Source organism: Macaca nemestrina, chromosome 2 (genome assembly GCF_043159975.1).
Source record: "Macaca nemestrina isolate mMacNem1 chromosome 2, mMacNem.hap1, whole genome shotgun sequence".
Classification (NCBI taxonomy): domain Eukaryota; kingdom Metazoa; phylum Chordata; class Mammalia; order Primates; family Cercopithecidae; genus Macaca; species Macaca nemestrina.
In genome coordinates this window covers 26,200,213-26,221,683 of record NC_092126.1, presented here as the reverse complement: position 1 = coordinate 26,221,683, position 21,471 = coordinate 26,200,213, and the positions used below count along the sequence as shown (strand labels likewise).

General features: G+C 37.7%; 1 protein-coding gene and 1 long non-coding RNA gene across 11 annotated transcripts in view; one reads left to right on the top strand and one right to left on the bottom strand.

Moving 5' to 3' along the window:
• LOC105488914 (zinc finger protein 385D) overlaps positions 1-21,471 on the bottom strand; it is a 988,258-nt gene that overhangs the window by 489,560 nt on the left and 477,227 nt on the right. The gene's annotated exons all lie outside the window — the stretch shown is intronic.
• LOC139361858 (uncharacterized) overlaps positions 16,272-21,471 on the top strand; it is a 157,575-nt gene continuing 152,375 nt past the window's right edge. The window contains exon 1 of the long non-coding RNA XR_011619645.1: positions 16,272-16,363. This is a non-coding gene — a long non-coding RNA (uncharacterized lncRNA). The remainder of the gene's footprint in view (positions 16,364-21,471) is intronic.

The following is a 21,471-nucleotide window of genomic DNA, read 5'->3' as shown; positions in this document are numbered from 1 at the left end:
ATTTAAGTCATGATCAGCAATGGTTTCAAAATTGCTGAGTTTAAATCTTACAAGCAGCAATAAGTTTTAGGTGAGCATATAACCATAGTGTTACAACCCTTTTAGAAGAAACGTCGAGCTTGACACAATGCCAGACACCATGCCAGCCTCTGAAGAGTCAAGATATAAAGTGACCTCTACCAGGAGCTCAAGTCAAAGACAGGGCACAGATGTTTATAAACAGCAAAAATCACCACCCAGCAAAACACAGAGAGATGAGCACAATAATGATGGCATGCATAAAGTAAAGTAGGAACACCACAGAGTAAATAGCAGATAGACCAGGGAGAGCTTCGCAACAGATGGTAAAATAAGAATCTGTGGTGTGGAAAAGAAGACATTCCAATCAAAGACATGCATGTTCCAAAACCCAGATTAAAAATAGGTTGATATATATGGAAAATGAAGTATTTCTATTTGACTGATCAGAGTTCACCAGGGCAACTGGTAAGAGCTAAGTATATTCAAGAAGATAAGAGTCAGAACATGGCAGACATGAGATTCCTACGAGTAGCTGGAAGATGCTTTTTGCTATGGTTGAATCACTGAAGTGTGTGGATTTTTTTTTTTTTTTTTTTGGACAGAGTCTCACTGTCACCCCGGCTGCAGTGCAATGGTGCAATCTCGGCTCACTGCAATGTCTGCCTCCGGGTTCAAGTGATTCTCCTGCCTCAGCCTCCTGAGAAGCTGGGACTACAGGCTCGCAGCACCGAGTCTGATTAATTTTTTTTTTTTGTATTTTTAGTTGAGACAGGGTTTCACCATGTTGGCCAGGCTGGTCTCAAATCCCTGACCACAGGTCATCCACCCACCTCGGCCTCCCAAAGTGCTGGGATTATAGGCATGAGCCACCGTGCATGGCCCACTGAAGTGTTTTCAAACATGAAAGATTTCCCTTCGGGGAAAATAAAGTATAGTGGCGGTATGCAGGACAGGTTGGAGTAGGAAGTGAAAGCAAGTTCAGGGAATCCAATTAGGAATATTTAGGAAAGAGCTAAATGATAAAAGAAGGTGAATAGTAGTTTGCAAGATGGAAATACGCAGGCAGTCAAGGGATGCTAAGACCTTGGATGTATGGCAGAGAAAGGAAAAAGAGTCTATGAAGTCTCCTAGAAGTTTGATTTACATTAAAATCAAAATTTTGTGTCTAATTTGTAGAATTTTTTATTTTTTATTTTTATTTATTTATTTATTTATTTATTTATTTTTTATTATACCTTAAGTTCTAGGGTATATGTGCACAATGTGCAGGTTTGTTACATATGTATACTTGTGCCATGTTGGTGTGCTGCACCCATCAACTCATCAGCAAAATGTCAAATGATGTCACCAAAAATTTATGCAGTTTCAACAATGACAATTATATTTAATTAGATAAATAGTTACTTGGGCCACATTAAAGTTAAATTTTTGACTTGTGTAAGGAATTCCTCTCTTCGACATTTGGAATTAATGAGGTTCCGGATATATACCTGCTCCCACGACAATAAGAGATATGTTGTACGTTTCCACTGGCAAGAACGTTAATGGAAACCAGAAAAAAAAGAAGCTCGAGATGCCTGTAATTACAGCACCTGAACAGTTTACATGATAAACATGTTCAGTTTGAGTAGGAAAGAGCTGACCTTTGGGATCTTTGATGCTTTGGATATATGTCACTTGTAGCTGCCTCAATTATCTATATTTTAATAGATACTTACCAATGGTGTAGATACTAACTTACTAAAGGTAAATGAAAAAATACAAAATAAAACAAAAAATTTCTCAGCCTCCCCCAATACTAAGGCACATATATGTGATTTGGGTTCTACAATCAGATATACCTGTGGGGTATTTTAATTTTGAACTGAATTATGTAGGGGCAAAGAGGTGGGGCCTGGGCCTCCCCCGCCCCCGCCGGGTATATTTTTATGAACAGGGCAGCATGTCTGTGGAACCAACAGCTATGAAAGAGCTTCTTATTTAGAAGGTACTTGATTGTAGTAGAAATTGTGTGATTTTGGAGTCAGAAACTATAGTATTATTTTTCTGATGCAATGATGCATAGATATGAGAGATGCAGTAGTTCCTTTTTGGGCACGTCAGGGGGTGGGAAGGGCTCATGATATGATATCAGAAAATGTTCTTGACATTCACACTAGGTTCTGTGTTTATATTTCTCCAATGTGTTCTTAATACTTTTTTTTTTTTTTTTAATGCTTAAACTAGACAGAGGTGAGTTTGTTGTCTGCAGTGGAGAGTTCTGGCCAAGACACAGGCTTCTGGAAGTCATTGTAGGCAGCAGAACTTTAAAAAAGAAACTGGGATCGTTTTTCTGATGGCTGTGTTTGTAGGCAGTGAGGAAGGAGTTATAATTAGAGTATGGAATATTGGTAGTCCTTGAAAAGCGGTCATGGAATAGCTACTATTGACGTTATCATCCAAGTACACATGAATACAGACCAGTTAAAGATAAAACTTTGGCTGATCAGGTGGAGGATGCAATACTCTTGCCAGTTTGGATTCTGCCAGTTTGGAGGGTTTTTTGTTTTTTGTTTGTTTGTTTGTTTGTTTGTTTGTTTGTTTTTTACTACCTGAGATAAGAATGCTTAGACCAGAGAATACAATACTGGTTCTCTTGAGCCTGCCACATGGCTATTTCAGAATTCTCACATCATTGATAAACAGGCAAGAGGGGGATTAACACATTGCCTGGGTGACTGATATTGATTATTGAGTAAGAACTATATTGTAAGAACAATATGATAAGAACATATATATCAAACACAGGAGAGCCAATGTTCCTCTTCTGAGTATCCGTAGTCTCATGACTAGCTGCAAAATCAAGACTGTGGCAGCTATCCTTATTTTATTTTACACCCCTTACTACATCATGTGTTTATTTAGTTAACTAACTGAATTCTCCTTTTTCCTACTTCCATTTCTCCTTACTATTTTATATAGGGTGTGCTGATTGTGGCTAACTCATTTATTTTCTAGGCTACAGACGATTAAGATGAGATAGTGACTGAGCAAGAGGAGAAATGAACATCAAACAGTTTTTTTTTTCTAGGTAAGCCATGAACCATCTGGTGGATTGGATGACATATTCAGAGGAGGCATCTTGCTTCTCCTCTAGCCCACCCTAGTTGCACAGTGGATGTATGGGTGGACAAACAGAAATGTTTGATTTAGGATTGTATGTGCATAACTTCACATAGATGCATTCATGTGATCACCACATTAATTTAACCAAGACTGAAACTAGAGTCTTATCTTAGTGTGTGTTGAAAAGAAGCCAACTAAAGCCTAATCAATACCCAGCATGGATTTATTATTTTTGTTGTTATTTGTTAGTTTTAAATAAACGGAACTGTCTAGCTTCTTTGTATCAACCAAAACTTATTGTTCCTCTTTATCCACCTAGAGGTTTATTTTATAAACACAGAAAGATGACTAAATCATGTGCACTGGGATTGTATTTTTGTATCATCAAATGTTAGACTATGAAGTATGTGAATTAAAATATACAACTTTCCATCCCTCTAGCATTTAAGTATTACTTTTGAGGCCAATTTATTTTAAAACAAAAAACAAAAAAATGCACAATAAGGAAATAAAATTACATTTCAGCGATGTTCAGTATCACAAAAAATTTTATTATCACCAAACAGTGAAGACACCTGGGCACATATTTGCTAATAAAACCCCCTTGAGATCCAGCATAATGGTTCTACTCTACACTAACACAGCTCATTGTAATGGAATTTTCCTAATATAGATACCTGAATTTGATTTCTGGAGAGTTTCATTTCCATTGCTATTGGAAGACAAACTTCATACATAAACACATAAGAAAATGTTGTTCATGCAGAAACTACTTCCAGGTTTTTTTCTATTTATAGTTCTGTGTTGTTTCATATTATTTATACTTCTAGTCTGCTTCATTTTAGTTACTGGAAAAGAACTAAGGTAGATAGATACATTATAACTTCCAATTTACCAGAATTCTAAAATGCAGTATCTCTAGTCATTGTGAATGTGTCAGTTAGGAAGTATTGGCCAAAGTAACACAAGCCAACTAAAGATAACAAAAACAATAGGCCCTTTTTCAAATAACAAGAGGCCTGCAAGTTGCTGTTTTCTGGACTGGTTGATGAAGCAGCTCAATTATGACAAGTTTCCCCTGATCTTATAAGCTTTCCCCTGATGGAGCAAAGGCTACCACAACTCTCAGCATCACATTCACAAAGATAATGTCTAAACCAAAGAAATAAAGGAGACATTTTCCCTATGCATCTCCAGTTTTACTGGACAGGAAAACCTTTCTGAGGACCCCTCAGATGGCTTCCCCTCAGGTCTCATTGGCCAGAACTGGGTCACACGCCATTGTCTCCATTACAAGCAATTAGGAATGAGATTATAATATTCACATTAGGGCAAAGTTGAATTATTCCCTCAGACAATGGTTCCCATCAGGAGAAGGGGATGTTATTCCCCAGTGGGACATTTTTCAATGCCTGGAGATATTCCTGGCTGTCACAACTTAGGCAGGAGGATGTCCTACTAGCATATAGCATCTAGATGCCAAGAATGGTATTGTATATGCTACAATGCCCAGGACAGCCCCCTATAACAAAAAATTATCTGGCCCAAAATATCAATAGTGTCACAGTTGAGAAACCCTATCTTAGGATTTGGCTCACCTTCCCTGGTCAAACTGCCTTTTGATATATAAATAAAACCAGATTCCTTTCACGAGGAAACAATAGTTTCTCCCACCGGGGAAAAGAATCTATTAGATCAGTGGTTCTCAAATTTCAGAAAACATCAGAGTTATTATCTAAAGGGCCTGTTAGGCACCCATTACTGGTCCCCATTCTCAGACATTCTAATTCAATATGTCTGGGATGGAGGTTCAAAACTTTGCATTTATAACAAGTTCACAGGTGACAATTATGCAGTTGCTCTAGGCACCACATCTCCAGAACCACTGTTAGATCAGGCCCCAGGAGACTGTGAATAAACATTTATCAGTTGTGACATTAGACACCTAACTTAACCTTTTGTGGCTTCTGCTTTCTCCCTGTTAAAATGAACAATATATTAAAGGTTTACTGCTTTCTATTTGGTGCCTTTATGTTTGCTTTGTATTTGCTCCTACTACATGTAGTATATTTGCTATACTAAAGTTTTGTTGCTTTATATTTAAATTCTCTGTAGCCAAATTTCCCACTGAAATGATGATTCCTCCCTGCCCTACCCACAATGGTATTAGAACAGCTGAAGTCTTCCTTAAGATATAGTAAAAATGGAACCACTTTGACTATTAAACAGACCAGTTGAATTCCTTCTAAGTAAAAGACCAAAAACAGCTAGCTTCAATGTCAGGTGATGCGGTTTAAGTTAAGTGGTTGGGCAGCTGGCAAGACATGCTTTTCAATCCTGTGTTCAAAAAAAGCATTTGAGAAACTGCTCTAAGAGTCTAAGTGGGTTATTTACAAAACAAGAGACACAAATTGCTAGTGAGAAAATGTTCAACCTAACAAAAATCAAAGATATGCCAATTAAAACAACCATGAGATACTTCCTATGTTTCAACAAAGATAAAAGCAGCAAAGGGAAACATTGAATGTTGGCAATTTAGAGGAAAACAGTTGGAGCCACATCTCACATTATTTAGCAACTTTAACTCTAGTTGGGTAACAGAGTCAAATGTGAAAGACAAATCAAATTATGGAAAAAATCAAATAGAAAATAAAATGGAAAATTTTCAGATCACTGGAAGAAAGTAACCTACCCAGCTTCAAAACATGAGAACAACATTGTGACCTCTTAATAATGTTGTTATTGATTATAATAATATACCTTTGCTGATTAGTATAACAGAAAGAAAAAGAAAGACCTTAGAAAAATGTCAATTTAAATATATGAGAAAAGTGGTTAAGATGCGTACTTCATTAGTGTTCATTTAGGTTCTAAGAAAAATAGCAAAACAAAGCAATGATACTTGGGGCCAGAATAAGAACTGACAATTCACAGAAGTCAGACTATAGTATGGGCTTAAACCAAGAAGTTAAATTGAAAAACTGAAAAGAGTGGTATTAGCTTGTTGTCAATATAAAAGACATACAACACATATGTACATACATACACATGTAAAAAGAAATATAATTCATTGTGATTTGTTCAGTAGGTGGTACTTGGCACCTAGTAAAAGTTCTCTAGTGACTGACTTTGGCCTTGGACTGGGATAAAAGTTGGTAATTAATTAAATCCCCATACCTGGTTCTTCTTAAGTACGTCATCTAATTTAGTTCATACAATAGCCCTCCCAGGAAAGCATTATAATCTCCACTTTACAGATGAAGACACTAAGGTTCAGAGAGGTGAAGTGATCAGCCAGGTCTTGCCTGGCATCAGTGCCTGTGTTCTTCCTACTGTAATTTTGGTATTGCCCTTGGATGATGATAATAAACATCATAACCCCAATGACTAACATTTATTGAGTAGTAAGTGCTGTGCTAAGCAAATTGGCTACATTATTTTATTTAATTCTCAATATAATCCTGTTACCTATTTCCATTTATAGATGATAAAATTAAAAGGCTATGTTTAAGGTCATCGAACTGCTAAATCCATGACTGCCTGAGTCCATAGCCCTCATATAAGTCACTTTCTCCTATTTTGTTATTTAAAGCAACTTTTAAAAAAATAAAAGGCAAGAAAGAGGAGAATAAGCAAAGAGAGAAACACATTTTCTACTGATGATCACCTGATCAGTGTGAAAGATGCATTTGCTACTTTGTTACAAATTAAGAAAGTGGTGGGAAGGTCATGTTTGCTTTAATTTATCTTTTTTTTTTTTTCTTTCTGAGGTGGAGTCTTGCTCTGTTGCCCAGGCTGGAGTGCAGTGGCGCGATAGTGGCCTGATCTCCACTCACTGTAAGCTCCGCCTCCCGGGTTCATGCCATTCTCTTGCCTCGCCCAAGTAGCTGGAACTTCAGGTGCCCGCCTCCACGCCCGGCTAATTTTTTTTTTTTTTTTTTTTTTTTTTTTTTTCAGTACAGACGGAGTTTCACCGTGTTAGCCAGGATGGTCCTCTATCGTCTGACCTAGTGATCTGCCCGCCTCGGCCTCCCAAAGTGCTGGGATTACAGGCGTGAGCCACTAATTTACCTCTTAATTTCCACCCACACCTCCCAAGTTTAAACTTTGGTTTACAGTTGAATCTTCATCATCATATTTACCAATGCTTTATCTCCAAAATTTGGAAGCATATAGAAAGTTGAGAATTAAAATCAACTCAGAAACTTCCTGTCTCTCACAAAGTACATTAAGTAGCTACCAACATATACGTTAGGCAAAAACGTAATAATAGTGTGGGAGTAGGATAATTACAGGAGTAATAAAAATGGCTGGTGTGCATTGCATGCATTGTGGATGCCAGGCACTGTGCTGTAAGCTTTAGAAACACTGCCGTTTAATCCACACAGCAAGCTAAGGTACATCATTGTCCCCATTCCACAGATGAGATTAAAGTTTAGGAGGGTTAAATAAACAGTTCACTGGTAGTGTCGTGATCTGATACTCTATTTAGCACCAAAGCTTACATGTTTGACTGACGTATTAACTTGCGAAACAGGCAACTTTGAAGAAAGCCGTAAGTGTGACAAGTATTAGGGGATAAGTTGGTACAGGAAGGTCCAGACTAACAGGTTATTTGAGGTTAAAAAGGAAAGTAGAAATACTTTGATAATGAAAGAAGAATCTCAGCAAAGGGAAGCAAGACACAGAAGAGTGTTCAGTCTAGTATTAAAACTATCATGTTTAGTTCCCTTGTTTCCTAGTATCAGCTTTCAAGAATGGCAGGATGGTCACAGTCTTTCTGTTCATTGGGTGATAAGCTATTCTTTATTCCCTTTGGTCTCCTGCAACATGACACTAAACTTCACGTTCCATTCAGTAATGAAATTCAAGGTTGTGCCTACAGAATTAGAAGTTTCTTTCGTTCATGACAAAATATTTGTAGAAATATATATTAGCTATACACATTTAAAACTTATTTCAAATTAAATTTATGCATAAAAGCTTCAAGGATACGCAATTCTTTTGTAATGGTCTCAAGGGCTCATAAGGCCTCAAATAGTAAAAATAGGTCTTCTAGTCCATGATTTAACTGAGACGAGTATGACTTGTATTGTTCTATGTTAGAGTGAGAAATGTCACAGGGCTTCATCTGCTCTAGTTCCTTCTTCATTTTACAGAAACAAAAATAGAGATCGATCCAGAGGGATGATGTGACTTTGCCAAGGTGATCAGTCAGTAGGAAAAAGCAGAATATCTAATGGGAATAGACCAAGTTACATGACTTTGTTTTCTCCCATTCCTTTTCCTCCTTTTACAGAATCAAGTAGCTTTCAGTGAAATGATAAATGAAAAGAAAGGTGTTCTCCAGGAGTAGGAATTAACTGGGCTTTTCTAAGAAACAGCAGAATGGTGTCATTGAAAATTATTTTTTCTTAAGTCACTATTTTTATTTATTTCTAAACTCTAATTTTATCTTCAAGGAAGCAAGGCAGAGTCATTTAAAAGAAACTGGCATTTTAAAAAACTGACAGTACAACCCTTTAGTAGGAGTAACTGGCTGCTTTACTAGAGTTTTATTTTGATAGACTCGCAATGGTCTTTGTCCTTTATCTAACCTCATCAATACAAACCTGTTTCTGTCATCTTTGAGAACACAACTCAAACTTCACCATTGACCTAATAAAACTGAGTTTCTGGCATGGTGATTCATAAGTAAACAACCTTCACAGTGCTAGCTTTGCAACCATACCTATAAAATGATTGCACCTGTCACACCATGACTTGCGGTCTTGAAATCAGAAGATCAACTAAATCTCCCAGTCATCTTTCTAAAAAGGGTGACCCATTTTAATAACTAGTAATATGAACAAGCTTTCTAGCCGCAGGGCAGAAACTGATTATGAAAAGGATTTCGGGAGGCATTTCCTTCTCTTTCAAACAGACTATGATATAATTAGATGAGGATGAGGAGACTTCAGGGATCACAGCAGGGGCAAAATGCAAGATTTGATGCAATGATTCAGTCATTTAAAATTGTGACCCAAACTCTATTGTGTCACATTCACACCTGTGCTCTATTTTTAAAAGATCTTCAGAGTCTCTGAGGCCAGCTTAATAGACAGTATCATCTCAGGCAGGAAAAGGCCAAGTATCTAAGCAAGTATTGTATAAAAATCAAAACTGATGGCTGCTACAGAACTTTTACAAGTTGATGGAAATGTACTCTGATCATGGTGATGATTGCAGTGTTATAAACATTTCTAAAAATTCATTGAACTGTACATTTTAAAAGAAGTCATTTTATTGTACAGAAATCATATCTCAATAAAGTAGACTTTTTAAAATGAGAGCTATGTCATCCATGAACACATGTCTCTCTCTGGCAAAGGCAATAGAAATAATGAAGTCAGCTTTGAGCAAACCCTAATAAAGATTAAATATAGCATTCAAGACTTTGTGCAGTCATGAGCAGAAAGATTTTCCTGTGAGAAACTGGGGTTGATAATTAAAGGTCTATCGAGAACTTTATCTCACACTGAAAGATAAAAAGTCACTCAATATGAGCCTCTGGAATTTGTTTTTTTCTTTATCAAATCAACCATAGAGTGTATCAGCATGTTTGATGACTTTTCAAAGGTTTGCATCCCCATATGTTTATACAATTTATTATTAGAATTGGTGACCAGGCATGGTGGCTCATGCCTGTAATCCCAGTACTTTGGGAGGCCGAGGCAGGCGGATCATGAGGTCAGAAGATCGAGACCATCCCGGCCAACATGGTGAAATCCCTCTCTAGTAAAAATACAAAAATTAGCTGGGTGTGGTGGCGCGCACCTGTAATCCCAGCTACTCGGGAGGCTGAGGCAGAAGAATGGCTTGAATCTGGGAGGTGGAGGTTGCAGTGAGCCGAGATCATGCCACTGCACTCCAGCCTGGTGACAGAGTGATCATCTAGAAAAAAAATTGGTAAAGCTCAAGTTTCAATATGCATTTTAACTATGAAGAGTATATATTTTCCTACTTGTTTCAACAAAATAAAATGTGGCATAGTTCTTTTGGGATTACTGAATATATATTTTAAAAACATACTATGCAGGCTAATTTCCAAAATATGTAATATCATACATACTGAGACACAAAAGAAAGTTCACATCTTTGATTATGTTGAGTTGGCAAACTCATGTCATCTTTCTGGATTCTTCTTTCTGTTTCTGTAAAATGAAGGGGCTAGCCTGGATAAAGCTTTAAGCTATTTCCAGCCCTAACACAGAATAACACAAATCACACAGCAAATCACGAAGCAGAAGCATATTATTACTAACTGGAAATTCTTTCTTCTGTTATTGCCTACTGCTTTGTTTCTTTTGTGGTGCTAGATTTGGAGAAAGAATAGCACTTAGGAGAAAATGAGAAAATGTTTGCATTATGTCATTGGATTGGAGAAAGAACAGCACTTATGAGAAAATAAAAAAATGTTTGCATTATGTTGTTGAGACACACAACAAGACTCTTAGTAAATACTGGTTTCTTCTAAGCAGAATGACATTGATAGATGGAATATTCTAGAATCTGGGTTTATCTGAAAGTACAAGAAAGAAAAATAATATTTTCAAAGAGTGAAAAGTAAACAAAACTATGATTCATCTCATTAATATTATGACAAAAAATCTATAATAGATTAAAATACCTTTCACTGTAAGAAGTGGAACACATCTTTGGCTTTCAGGGAAATAATGATATATATTAGAGATTATGACATTACGGAATCTTAGATATTTACAAGATAAATTAATGTTCATCAGTATCAGTTTCCCAGAGTACTATGGCGATCCAGTAACATAAAATCCAAAACAAAACAAAACAACAAAACAAAAACAAAAACAAAAAACCTCTAAACCTGTCTTTATTTTTTTTAGTTTTCTAAAGGCAAAGGCACAAAAACAACTTTTCATAGCTGTCACTTTGTATGCATAACTCAAGCTGTGATTAATATTTTAGCGATAAATATTCAGAGATAGCAGTAGAGTTTTCTTTTATCACATAAAGGCTAAATTTTATCCAATGTTGTATTTATGCATTTACTTTAGCTTGTCAGCATCAGGCAATCATTCTCAATTTCTAACCAAGGCACATTGCTCAACTTAAGAAGGGCTGACAGAATAATGGGTTTGACCTGAGAAGCTAAACTCTTCAGAATCTGGAAGATAAAAAAATGAGAGGAAGGAAAACAAATGATGGAAGTCCAGAGCATCAGAAAAATTATATAAAATTTGGACATAAGGCTTAAAGGTAGTGGCATGTCTTTTAATCTCATACATGGTCAAAGGTTATTCAAGGAGTATCTGTGGTAATATATTCAGTTCAACACACTTTTTACTATTGATTAAAAGCCTCAAACAAAATAAAGTTGCTTGCTAACCTGACCTTTGTCTGATAGAGGCATAAATAAAAAGTTCATATATTGGCTTTATACGTACCTGACAATCATGATTTTAGTTTTGGAAAATTGTATGTTAACAAGATCAAAATTACAAATGAAAACTGTTAATTGTTGTTTTAAAAAAGATTAAAAAGACCGAAGCATGTAGCTGGAAGCTCTGTGAATCATGGATGCTTAGGAGAAAAACCTACAAATAAATACCTGACAAGTAGGTTCAAGTCCCATAAAAAGGAAGCGGTGCTGTATATGCAATATCTTCTGCTTAGAAAGAATTAAACTTCCACATACCCATCTCTTACTCATCTTCTAAAACCCAGCCACACAACCATTTATTTTGCAAGGCTATCAGTGTTTCCCCATGGACAGTTACTTCCTTCAAATCGTCTGTTCATCCTTCTTCAGAATACCTACTATTTTGTACTGTAATTAATCTGCTGAAATGTCATTGTCGACCCATTCTTCCCAGGTTTGTTTCTGCTGTGAGTTCCTTTATGAATGGATGTGTCCAGCATTGATATAAGATGAACATAGAAAGATGCACAATAATTGCTCAATGACTTACAAATTCTTAGTTGGTGGCATCCAAATGGACCTGTATTTTGGATAGTTTAAGCTCTGCTCATTTGAAATGTCAAAGCCGTAAATAAAACATTACCTTCAGAACTACTCTGAACTTTACCAGCTACATAGTTCTATGTCCTGAAAGAACGTAGAACTTTCAGGATGGATCCAGTCTTTGCCTCTTCCTCCTTTCATCACTTAGTGGTTTCATATGTGACCTTGCCTTTACCCAACATCCTGTTTTTGGTTTATTCGGGTTCTGTTCCTGCAGTAATGGGTCAGTGCCACTCTCTTTCTGTGCCCAGCCTTTGCTCCAAAACCACAGATTTGTCCAGAGACAGGCTGTTTAACAATTCTTTCCAGGTGTTTGGCTTTTGGATATTATTGTTCTAAAGTCTTGGGACCCTTGCCTGTCTGCCATACTGTCCCCCAGCTGCCTCTGGTATGACCAGTTGAGATAACTTATTTTCTGATCAAAGAAGACACACTTCAAGGCCTTGCATTCACACTCTTCAGTCTTTAGCTTCTGCACTCTTCAAAGCCCATTGTCAGGTAAACTAGCTTCACATTAATTCTGGAGTTCTGCTCTTCCCTGTTTCCTACTACTCAAGAGCTAGCAGTGCAGTCAGACTCTTTGGAGTGCCTCCACATTATGCCGCATCTACCCAGGATCTATGTCAATATCACTTTCTAGTGCTGGAAATTCAGCCTTGGTACTAGGTCGTTTGAAAACACATTTCCCACCTGCTCATTGAGAATGTTTATTAGAACTTACACCTCTTCAATAGGCAATTAGGCAATCCAATGGTCTCCTAATCTTAGTTTTTCTTATACCTTTTAATAGATGTATAATAAAGTTCACTTTATTAAAAATTTTAAAAATATGTATCTGTAACAACATTTAAAAAACAGAATAATAACTGTCATCCAGAGACAAACATTGCCAATACTGTGGTGTATTTCTTTATATCTTTACTTCTACAATACATAAATACAAACTGTTACTATAAAAATGGCATTTGTTACCCTTCACAATATCTTTTTTTTGTATAATAAAATCTGTTTTCATATCAATATAGTTTTCTCACATTATTTTAATAGGTAAACTGCATTCCACTGTACACATGACCAATGCTTGTACAAATAAGTCCTTATGGTTGGAATTCAGGTAGCTCCCATTGTTTTGCTATTAAAAATAGCACTGCAATGGACATTTGGATAATAAATGTGCACTAGCCAGATTAGTCCTAAATGTGGAATCAGTTAAAAGGAGATACATTATAAGAATCTTTGATACTTATTACCCTTCACAATGGTTGTTCCTAAAGGTTACTTGTCCACTAGTACATCCTCAAAATTGTCATCAATACTCAGTATTTTTAATATTTTTAAATGTTTGACACTAACATGTAAGAAAGGACTATTTTTCCAGTAATAGACAATGTTACTGCAGATTGTTCACATCACTGCACCCTCCAGATTAAGCTCTGAGATCAGAATCCTTACAGGATACAAATATGTGGAGACTGAGGGAAGCCAAGGGTAATTGGGGAACTTGCCTATTGGAAATAGTCCCAGAAAGACCTTTTATCATGGAAGGATAAGCAAACTATAGAAATAAAAACAACAATGGTTTGTGAAATGCTGAAACATTCAAAGAACTGAAAATACTACATTCAATATGAAGAGCAAAATACATTCAAAACATTACTGATAGTAACTAGGCAAATAAGTTATTTATTTTTTCCCTATATATATTTAAAAAGGATTCTAGGAAACAGGAAAAGAAAGATGAGACCAAGATGCAAGGAATGAGTAGAAAATTCGATTAGTGAATTAAGAAAAAGATGTAAGGAAAAGAAAAATATAATTCCAGGATGCAAAGCTGAATGGGAAATAGCAAGTGGCCTAAATGATATTACATGAGGAACAGATAGATACCTTTCCTATTGAGAATGGTATTATGCTGTATACTATTCATTCATACCAACAAACAATTCTGGGCACCTACGGTGCATATGAACATTTGAGGATAAATAATAAAAATCCAAGTGTGTAAAGAAACCACCTTGTAGAGGGGGAGGCAGACTGGAAACACTGTAACAGACTGAGCTCTCACACTGAGGCTGAGAGTCAGAGTAGCAGGAGCACCAATGAAGGAAAGATTAACTACCTAGAGCAGTTAGGAAGCTTTTCACTAAAGATGGAACCTGTAAGTCAGGACATTTAAAATGAAGAAATTTGACCAGATTCCAGAGTGACAGAAGAAATTCCAGGGATAGAAAACCGCATGGGCAAAGTTCTCAACTCCATCTATTTTTCAAGAATCCTTAGTATACTGGTTCTTAGCATTTTGAGGAATAACCAGTTCTTAAAACAAACAAAGAAACAAACAAAAACCTTTGCCTGGAAAACATGCAAATTATAAGCATGTACATTTACATGTCAATGTTATGACAATTTCAGCTGTTAAAAATGTTATATGACTGCAGAGTATGAAAATTATTTTTTCAATGGGTTAGCTCTATTGTACCTAGTTAATAATCACAACTCTTACAGCCTATTAAAAAGTTACAAGAAAACTCAGAATTTTTTTTAAATGTGGTAAAACAAAGTAGAAGTACAGTTTTCAGCATTTAAATTACTTTTTCTCTGAAGGTCTAAACAACAAGTTAAACGTTCATTGATAGCACTAGGGTTGAAAACACAGATGTTCAATTTCTTTAAATAACTTCTCTTCCTACAGAATGGTTGTGTCCTGTGAGACATAAGTTCATCCAAATATAATATGGTCCACATATGGAAGCAATCACATTCCATTTTTGGAACCAGTTGACAGAACTCTGTCACTGCACAAAATACAAGCTTCCTCCTGCCCCTTTTCTTTTTTTATGCAGCAAAAGTTCATGTAACAACACAAAATAACTCTCATGACTGAGAATTTGGCAATGTTTCATTTTCCACCATATCAGGGTGGGAACCAAGAAAGACCAAACATGACTGATAATAACATTAGAGAAGCCTGTTCTCTCAGCTTATGTGCAGGTGGGAATCATTAACAGTAACAAAATCTTCATAACAATCATTTTGTCCTTAAATATAGCTAAATATTGAACTCCATGTGGCAAGACAGAGGGTTAGTAGATAGGCATAAAAATTCTGCTTCATTCTTAACATCTCCAATTCAAGTCCCTGAATGGATTATTGCAAAGTCACAATCCCATTCCTCTTGGATAATGTAGCAGGAATAGCACAGGCTTGGTAGTTATTAGAGGGGAGAAAGAAGAATGGATATGGAGTGAGAAGACAAATTCCAGACCTTTAACTCTGGGAAATCTTCAAAAGACACCTACATTTAATGGGTTTCTGTTTTCTTGAATGGAAAATGAGACTATATAGTGCAAAATGGAAAAATGAGAATATGTGGGACAACTCTTTTGAACATCAGAAAGTTTATAAGCCTAGCTTTATGAACAATGCATCATTATTGATATATGGAATCAACATTTTACAACAAAGTTCTTTGGTAACATTGACAATTAACAAACCACTAAAGGTGGTCAGAAAAAAAGTATAAACTGCTTCTCAGGCACCTGCATTATTTAGCTTACTGCTACATTTCAAAGTATGTATAGACTTAGCTATGGGTTAAACATATATTTTACACACACACACACACAGCCAATTTTCTTTCTTCTTTCTAAACCATCTTTGGTCTACTTCACCTCTATGATAGGATTGAACTGTCTCATCCAATAGCTATGTGACTCTTGGGCTTCATTCACTGTTTAGCACATTGTTGTTGGAAATGACACCATTTGCCAGGTATTATGTCTGTTCTGTGTGTTCATTATATCGGTTGCATATGTTTTAAGTAGTTTCCAGCTCTCTGAAATAGAGGGGAGGCAGTTGCTCCTTAAAAGCTATCTGAAATAATTTTGAAATTTCTCAGCTGAACGATCTTTTAAAATTTCAAAATGAAGACAGCCTTTGCACTGACCTTAAACCCTTTCAAATATTAAGTCTTGTTTGCTTTCCGCTAAAACTACAAATACTGAAGAGAATTTACTACTTTCAGGAAATTATTATAATTCTCATTTAAACACTGATACAACTGCTCTAATGAGTCAAAAGCCTTTGAAAGTTTAACCGGCGAGGGGGGCGGAGCAAGATGGCCGAATAGGAACAGCTCCAGTCTCCAACTCCCAGCGCGAGTGACACAGACGACCCGTGATTTCTGCATTTTCAACTGAGGTACTGGGTTCATCTCACTGGGGAGTGCCGGACGATCGGTGCTGGTCGGCTGCTGCAGCCCGACCAGCGAGAGCTGAAGCAGGGCGAGGCATTGCCTCACCTGGGAAGCGCAAGGGGGAAGGGAATCCCTTTTCCTAGCCAGGGGAACTGAGACACAAAACACCTGGAAAATCGGGTAACTCCCACCCCAATACTGCGCTTTAAGCAAACAGGCACACCAGGAGATCATATCCCACACCTGGCCGGGAGGGTCCCACACCCACGGAGCCTCCCTCATTGCTAGCACAGCAGTCTGTGATCTACCGGCAAGGCAGCAGCGAGGCTGGGGGAGGGGCGCCCGCCATTGCTGAGGCTTAAGTAGGTAAACAAAGCTGCTGGGAAGCTCGAACTGGGTGGAGCTCACAGCAGCTCAAGGAAACCTGCCTGTCTCTGTAGACTCCACCTCTGGGGACAGGGCACAGTAAACAATAACAAACTTGGCAGAAACCTCTGCAGACGCAAACGACTCTGTCTGACAGCTTTGAAGAGAGCAGTGGATCTCCCAACACGGAGGTTGAGATCTGAGAAGGGACAGACTCCCTGCTCAAGTGGGTCCCTGACCCCTGAGTAGCCTAACTGGGAGACATCCCCCACTAGGGGCAGTCTGATACCCCACACCTCACAGGGTGGAGTACACCCCTGAGAGGAAGCTTCCAAAGCAAGAATCAGACAGGTACACTCGCTGTTCAGAAATATTCTATCTTCTGCAGCCTCTGCTGCTGATACCCAGGCAAACAGGGTCTGGAGTGGACCTCAAGCAATCTCCAGCAGACCTACAGCTGAGGGTCCTGACTGTTAGAAGGAAAACTATCAAACAGGAAGGACACCTACACCAAAACCCCATCAGTACATCACCATCATCAAAGACCAGAGGCAGATAAAACCACAAAGATGGGGAAAAAGCAGGGCAGAAAAGCTGGAAATTCAAAAAATAATAGCGCATCTCCCCCGGCAAAGGAGCGCAGCTCATCGCCAGCAACGGATCAAAGCTGGACGGAGAATGACTTTGACGAGATGAGAGAAGAAGGCTTCAGTCCATCAAATTTCTCAGAGCTAAAGGAGGAATTACGTACCCAGCGCAAAGAAACTAAAAATCTTGAAAAAAAAGTGGAAGAATTGATGGCTAGAGTAATTAATGCAGAGAAGGTCCTAAACGAAATGAAAGAGATGAAAACCATGACACGAGAAATACGTGACAAATGCACAAGCTTCAGTAACCGACTCAATCAACTGGAAGAAAGAGTATCTGCGATTGAGGATCAAATGAATGAAATGAAGCGAGAAGAGAAACCAAAAGAAAAAAGAAGAAAAAGAAATGAACAAAGCCTGCAAGAAGTATGGGATTATGTAAAAAGACCAAATCTACATCTGATTGGGGTGCCTGAAAGTGAGGGGGAAAATGGAACCAAGTTGGAAAACACTCTTCAGGATATCATCCAGGAGAACTTCCCCAACCTAGTAGGGCAGGCCAACATTCAAATCCAGGAAATACAGAGAACGCCACAAAGATACTCCTCGAGAAGAGCAACTCCAAGACACATAATTGCCAGATTCACCAAAGTTGAAATGAAGGAAAAAATGTTAAGGGCAGCCAGAGAGAAAGGTCGGGTTACCCACAAAGGGAAGCCCATCAGACTAACAGCAGATCTCTCGGCAGAAACTCTCCAAGCCAGAAGAGAGTGGGGGCCGATATTCAACATTCTTAAAGAAAAGAATTTTAAACCCAGAATTTCATATCCAGCCAAACTAAGTTTCATAAGTGAAGGAGAAATAAAATCCTTTACAGATAAGCAAATGCTTAGAGATTTTGTCACCACTAGGCCTGCCTTACAAGAGACCCTGAAGGAAGCACTAAACATGGAAAGGAACAACCGGTACCAGCCATTGCAAAAACATGCCAAAATGTAAAGACCATCGAGGCTAGGAAGAAACTGCATCAACTAACGAGCAAAATAACCAGTTAATATCATAATGGCAGGATCAAGTTCACACATAACAATCTTAACCTTAAATGTAAATGGACTAAATGCTCCAATTAAAAGACACAGACTGGCAAACTGGATAAAGAGTCAAGACCCATCAGTTTGCTGTATTCAGGAGACCCATCTCACACGCAGAGACATACATAGGCTCAAAATAAAGGGATGGAGGAAGATCTACCAAGCAAATGGAGAACAAAAAACAGCGGGGGTTGCAATACTAGTCTCTGATAAAACAGACTTTAAACCATCAAAGATCAAAAGAGACAAAGAAGGCCATTACATAATGGTAAAGGGATCAATTCAACAGAAAGAGCTACCTATCCTAAATATATATGCACCCAATACAGGAGCACCCAGATTCATAAAGCAAGTCCTTAGAGACTTACAAAGAGACTTAGACACCCATACAATAATAATGGGAGACTTTAACACTCCACTGTCAACATTAGACAGATCAACGAGACAGAAAGTTAACAAGGATATCCAGGAATTGAACTCATCTCTGCAGCAAGCAGACCTAATAGACATCTATAGAACTCTCCACCCCAAATCAACAGAATATACATTCTTCTCAGCACCACATCATACTTACTCCAAAATCGACCACGTAATTGGTAGTAAAGCACTCCTCAGCAAATGTACAAGAACAGAAATTATAACAAACTGTCTCTCAGACCACAGTGCAATCAAACTAGAACTCAGGACTAAGAAACTCAATCAAAACCGCTCAACTACATGGAAACTGAACAACCTGCTCCTGAATGACTACTGGGTACATAACGAAATGAAGGCAGAAATAAAGATGTTCTTTGAAACCAATGAGAACAAAGACACAACATACCAGAATCTCTGGGACACATTTAAAGCAGTGTGTAGTGGGAAATTTATAGCACTAAATGCCCACAAGAGAAAGCAGGAAAGATCTAAAATTGACACTCTAACATCACAATTAAAAGAACTAGAGAAGCAAGAGCAAACACATTCGAAAGCTAGCAGAAGGCAAGAAATAACTAAGATCAGAGCAGAACTGAAGGAGATAGAGACACAAAAAATCCTCCAAAAAATCAATGAATCCAGGAGTTGGTTTTTTGAAAAGATCAACAAAATTGACAGACCACTAGCAAGACTAATAAAGAAGAAAAGAAAGAAGAATCAAATTGACGCAATTAAAAATGATAAACGGGATATCACCACCGACCCTACAGAAATACAAACTACCATCAGAGAATACTATAAACACCTCTACACAAATAAACTGGAAAATCTAGAAGAAATGGATAATTTCCTGGACACTTACACTCTTCCAAGACTAAACCAGGAAGAAGTTGAATCCCTGAATAGACCAATAGCAGGCGCTGAAATTGAGGCAATAATTAATAGCCTACCAACCAAAAAAAGTCCAGGACCAGATGGATTCACAGCTGAATTCTACCAGAGGTACAAGGAGGAGTTGGTACCATTCCTTCTGAAACTATTCCAATCAATAGAAAAAGAGGGAATCCTCCCTAACTCATTTTATGAGGCCAACATAATCCTGATACCAAAGCCTGGCAGAGACACAACAAAAAAAGAGAATTTTAGACCAATATCCCTGATGAACATTGATGCAAAAATCCTCAATAAAATACTGGCAAACCGGATTCAGCAACACATCAAAAAGCTAATCCACCATGATCAAGTGGGCTTCATCCCTGGGATGCAAGGCTGGTTCAACATTTGCAAATCAATAAACATAATCCAGCATATAAACAGAACCAAAGATAAGAACCACATGATTATCTCAATAGATGCAGAAAAGGCTTTTGACAAAATTCAACAGCCCTTCATGCTAAAAACGCTCAATAAATTCGGTATTGATGGAACGTACCTCAAAATAATAAGAGCTATTTATGACAAACCCACAGCCAATATCATACTGAATGGGCAAAAACTGGAAAAATTTCCTTTGAAAACTGGCACAAGACAGGGATGCCCTCTCTCACCACTCCTATTCAACATAGTGTTGGAAGTTCTGGCTAGGGCAATCAGTCAAGAGAAAGAAATCAAGGGTATTCAGTTAGGAAAAGAAGAAGTCAAATTGTCCCTGTTTGCAGATGACATGATTGTATATTTAGAAAACCCCATTGTCTCAGCCCAAAATCTCCTTAAGCTGATAAGCAACTTCAGCAAAGTCTCAGGATACAAAATTAATGTGCAAAAATCACAAGCATTCTTATACACCAGTAACAGACAAACAGAGAGCCAAATCAGGAATGAACTTCCATTCACAATTGCTTCAAAGAGAATCAAATACCTAGGAATCCAACTTACAAGGGATGTAAAGGACCTCTTCAAGGAGAACTACAAACCACTGCTCAGTGAAATCAAAGAGGACACAAACAAATGGAAGAACATACCATGCTCATGGATAGGAAGAATCAATATCGTGAAAATGGCCATACTGCCCAAGGTAATTTATAGATTCAATGCCATCCCCATCAAGCTACCAATGAGTTTCTTCACAGAATTGGAAAAAACTGCTTTAAAGTTCATATGGAACCAAAAAAGAGCCCGCATCTCCAAGACAATCCTAAGTCAAAAGAACAAAGCTGGAGGCATCACGCTACCTGACTTCAAACTATACTACAAGGCTACAGTAACCAAAACAGCATGGTACTGGTACCAAAACAGAGATATAGACCAATGGAACAGAACAGAGTCCTCAGAAATAATACCACACATCTACAGCCATTTGATCTTTGACAAACCTGAGAGAAACAAGAAATGGGGAAAGGATTCCCTATTTAATAAATGGTGCTGGGAAAATTGGCTAGCCATAAGTAGAAAGCTGAAACTGGATCCTTTCCTTACTCCTTATACGAAAATTAATTCAAGATGGATTAGAGACTTAAATGTTAGACCTAATACCATAAAAATCCTAGAGGAAAACCTAGGTAGTACCATTCAGGACATAGGCATGGGCAAAGACTTCATGTCTAAAACACCAAAAGCAACAGCAGCAAAAGCCAAAATTGACAAATGGGATCTCATTAAACTAAAGAGCTTCTGCACAGCAAAAGAAACTACCATCAGAGTGAACAGGCAACC